Source organism: Cebus imitator, unplaced genomic scaffold, assembly GCF_001604975.1.
Source record: "Cebus imitator isolate Cc_AM_T3 unplaced genomic scaffold, Cebus_imitator-1.0 Scaffold26, whole genome shotgun sequence".
NCBI lineage: Eukaryota > Metazoa > Chordata > Mammalia > Primates > Cebidae > Cebus > Cebus imitator.
In genome coordinates, this window is record NW_016107341.1 from 5309896 (window position 1) to 5314467 (window position 4572).

Consider the following 4572-nt stretch of genomic DNA (forward strand, 5'->3'; position numbering starts at 1 on the left):
AAAATTACATAAGTGCTTCCTTCATAGGTGTGTAAGATAAGTACTGTATAGAAGCATAGTGACCACTAAAGAATTCAGAGAAGTAGAATAATCTAATTTTAAAGATAGAAGGAATGCTGGAAATTTCTTAATCTGAATCTCTTTTAATGTGATACAGTGTTTGAGAGCAGTGATTCGATACCTGGATAGCTGGTGTCTTGAAATCACATTTCATTAACAGTTTAACCTAAACCAAGTTACCGTCTTTAAATCTTGGTTTCATCATCTGTAAGTCAATGACAACAATAAATATACCTCTTAGATACATATAACTTTTTTTTTTCCTGAGGCACAGTGTAAGGGCAAGTGAGATAATATATATGAAGTGTTTAGCACAGCACCTGACACATAAGGCCCCATTTTGGTGGTAGGGAAACTGAGGCATTAGGGTGATAAATTAGCTTTCTGAATTTGTAATTGTTTTGTAACTGACTCAGCTGGGATTTGAAAGCAGGCTTATGACTAAGCTGAGCCTCTATATGAGTGGTAGCAGGAAACAGAATAGCACCTGGCATGTGACAGACATCTAATAAACAAATGACAGTTCAAGAACATAAAACTCATTAGTAATCACAGGTGTTTAGTAAACAAAATGAGCAGTTCAAGACCACAAAACTCATTAGTAATCTGCAGATCATGAGGTCATGTCAGCTTATTCCCCATGTTTTTTACAAACATCACTTGTGGTTGACAAACATGGGCTTAAGACAAGGAAAGATACTATGTTAAAGCAGCAGCCTTTAAAAAAGTACAGTAATACAGGCTTTTCCATTAAATCCATCTAGTATCCATGAGATACTAGAAACCTCAGATTTAAAATGTATTATAGGGTAATAAGTATCCATCTAGTATTTAAGTATTTATGCAAAATGTAGTATTTTAAGTAATCTCTTTACAAGTTATTTTATCAAAAACTTTTCAGACACAACTTTTTGAGGATTTATACAAACTGTTTAACACCTAAGAAGTACCGGCATACCCTGGAGATACTACTTCTCTGGTTTCAGACAACTGTGATCAAGCAAAAATCACAATAAAGCAAGTCACATGATTTTTTGTTTGTTTCCCAGTGCATATAAAAGTTATAAAGCAGACTATTAAGTGTGTAATAGCACTATGTTTAAAAATGTTCAATCTTAAATTAAAAACACCTTATTGCTAAAAAATGCTAATGACCATATGAGCCTTCAGTGAGTCCTTTTTGCTGATCAAGGGACTTGCTTGATGTTCACAGCCTTGCTGTGGATTAGGCTTTGGTTTAAGGAAATATTTCAGCTGGTTTGATCTTCTGTCCAGACTCCTCAAATTTTGTGCATATCAGGAATAAGGCTGTTCTGCTCTCTTATCCTTTGTGTGTTCACTGGAGTAGCAGTTCTAATTTTCTACAAGAACTTTTATTTTGTATTCGCAACTTGGCTGTTTGGTGCGAGAGAACTGGCTTTTGACCTAACTCATCTTTGGGCATGACTTTCCCCAAAAGCTTAATTATTTCTAGCTTTTGAATTCAAGGAAGAGACAGGCAGCTATTCGTTTCACTTGAATGCTTAGAGGTCATTGCAGGGCTATCAATTGGCCTAATTTCAATAATGCTGTGTTTTAGGAAATAAGCTGAGGGGAGGGAGAGAGAGGTGGATGAACGGCTGGTCAGTGGAGTAGTCAGAATACACACGTTAATGGATTAAGTTTGGGTTGTGGTCTGTGGTACCCTAAAACAATTATAACAGTAACACCAAAGATCACTGATCACAGATCATCATGTAAAATAATAATGAAAAATGTGAGATGTTGCAAGAATTACCAAAATGTGACACGGAGATATAAAGTGAGCACAGGCTGTTGGAAAAACGGCACCAACAGACTTGCTCAATTCAAGGATGCCACAAACCTTCCATCTGTGAAAACACCTTATCTGTGAAGTATAATACAGTAAAGGGCAATAAAATGAGGTATACCTATGTAAGGCAAGTATTAGATGATGGGAAAAAACATTGTATGATGTAGAAAGAACAAAGAGAATGTGTTTTCAAAATAGGCTAAAGTAATAGCAAAATTAGAATTTCATTTGAATGTTTCATTACAGTTTTGAGAGATTTACAATTATGTACTGATTTATTTTATAAATTATTGTAGAGCATCTCCTATATATCCAGCCTCAGACTTATTTTGGTGATTATACTCTGGAACATGTGATTCCTCTTGTGAGGTTTAAAAAATATATTTGTACCATTCTTTGGGGTATGATTAATCTGAATCTGACACATGAATATTACTTTGGGATCTTGGGCAAGTTATTTAAGAATAAAAATAACAACCTATGTTTCCTTAACTGTAAAATAATAATTTTAATAATCTTTCTTAAACTTATTGTAAGGATTAAATAATTTTCAATGGTACTTAGTGTGATGCTTAGTATATATTAAAAGCTCAGTGTATATTAGTGACGATTTCAGTAAAGAAAGATCAAATAATTTTTGTCAAAAAGAAATGTGAATATATAAATTATGTAGGTTTTAAGTTGTATTTAAAATATTTAATGTGACAGTAAAAAAGTTGTGAAAAAATGTAACCTAATAAATAAGTTTCTTCAATTTTCCAATGTCCTAAACCCCTTATCCTAGATTAATTTTGCCCCAAACTTATAACAATAATTTACATCCCTGACTCTAGTTTTTTGGAGAGAAAAAAATAATAAATAGAAACACTGTTCTTTTTCCTTCCTTACCTACTCTAGCTTCTTTTAAAAACAGCTTTAATCCCTTGTTGGGCCAAGGGAAAAAAATTCCATTGCTCTCTGAAGGTTTGCTAAAAAATTACTGACAAGAGGCAGATCCATAGGAGAAAAGGCATACAAATTTATTTGATCATAATTTTACCCAACATGAGAGCCTTTGGAAAAAGATCCAAAGCTACAAAACAAATTGTCCATTTTTATGCTTAGGTTCAACAAAGTGTGGGCAGGTGTGGAGAAATACAACTGGTCAAAAGGAGTATGACCTCATGCTAACAGACTGAGTGGGGACACCTAGCAAGATAAGAGTCTTCCTGATATCTCTCTGCAGCATTCATTCCTTCTGAGTACGGGGCAGAACCCTCTCTGGAATGGGCTCTTATGAGCCACAATCAAACAAGGTAGGTCAGATAACGTCTTTATGGCCAGATTTCACACAGAAAGTTGAGGTGTTAGAGTATCATGTTTAGGTTTTATGGCTGGTTTGGGAAAAAGGATTCTGGTTTCTAGGAGCCACCTTGGGAAAGAGGAATTCTAGTTTCTATGGCTTGTCTTGGGGGAGAATGAAGGGCCAGAGACTGGAGGGCAGGAGATCAGACAGATCTGCTTCTGAGGCCTTCATTTGGGGTATCGTTTTCTGAACCCTACACCCTAATAAAGTACAAGAGATGCAGCGGAGCAATTCAGCATCACAGTCAGGCAATACATAGAACTGAAATTTTCCAAAAAGTCTGATGAACAGTAAAAAGAAAGTAAAATGGATCCTGGGGACACCAGAGAGAGGCCGACAAACGATTTTTAAGTCAGGAGGAAAAAATCTTTTAGCAAAGGCTAAAAGAGATAGGTTAGCAACAGAAGCGGGTTATATAAAATAGAACTATCTTAATCTCTAGCATCTCTAGATATCCCATAGCCTCAGGGACTTATCAGGCAGATTGTTTTTCCCTGAAAGTGGGGCTGGGGGAGCTGGAGGAGGACGAATGAAGGCGGTATGTGGAGGGAAGGCTGTTCCGTGGATGTCTTGAGTTCTGCCCCACAATCATTCTGCACAGCTACACGTTTCGCCGGTCATTCCCACATTCGGCCCACTTTCCCTTCCTCTGTGGACAGGGGCACAGTTCCCTGCTAATATCCATCTGAGAGAGACACAGGGGCAGGTATCCCTCAGCATCCATCAAAAACAAAGCGCAGATCTGGTGGCGGAGGAGAGCCCGGAGCTGCTGCACCCTGAGCCCAGAAGACTGAGCCCAGAGTTGAGGCTGCTGCCTCTGTGATCCGGCTGGGCGACGCCGTGCACAACTTCGCCGCTGGCTGGCCGTGGCGCTGCCTTCGCGTCCTCCTGGAAGACCGGCTGGCCGCCTCGCTGGGCTGGGGGACTTCGCGGCCTTGCTGCACGCGGGGCTGTCCATGCGCCAAGGGCTGCTGCTGAACCTGGCCTTCGCTGGTCTCCACATGGCACTCGCGATCGGAGTCGGCAAGGAGAGCAAGGTCTGGATCCAGGCGGTTGCCACGGGCCTGTTCCTCTACCTGGGGCTCTGCGACACGCTCCCGGTCATGTTGAAAGTGTGGGACCCGCGGTCCTGGCTCTTATTTCTGCTGTGCATCGTGGGCCTGCGGGGCGGCTGGACTGTCCTGCTGCTGCTGTCCCTGTACGAGGATGCCATCACCCTCTGATACCCTGCCCTAGTCCTCGGCCTTTGACTTAAGACTCTACACCCAAACCCACAGCCCAGAAACCAGAAGCCCCTATAGAGTTTCCAGTCCCAATGCCAATAAAAACACTCATCCTTGGTGGGGGGGGGGGG

General features: G+C 40.2%; 1 pseudogene; it reads left to right on the forward strand.

Moving 5' to 3' along the window:
• Nucleotides 1-3747: 3747 nt before the first annotated feature.
• Nucleotides 3748-4441, forward strand: LOC108300302 (annotated as a pseudogene).
• The last annotated feature ends 131 nt before the right edge of the window (nucleotides 4442-4572 follow it).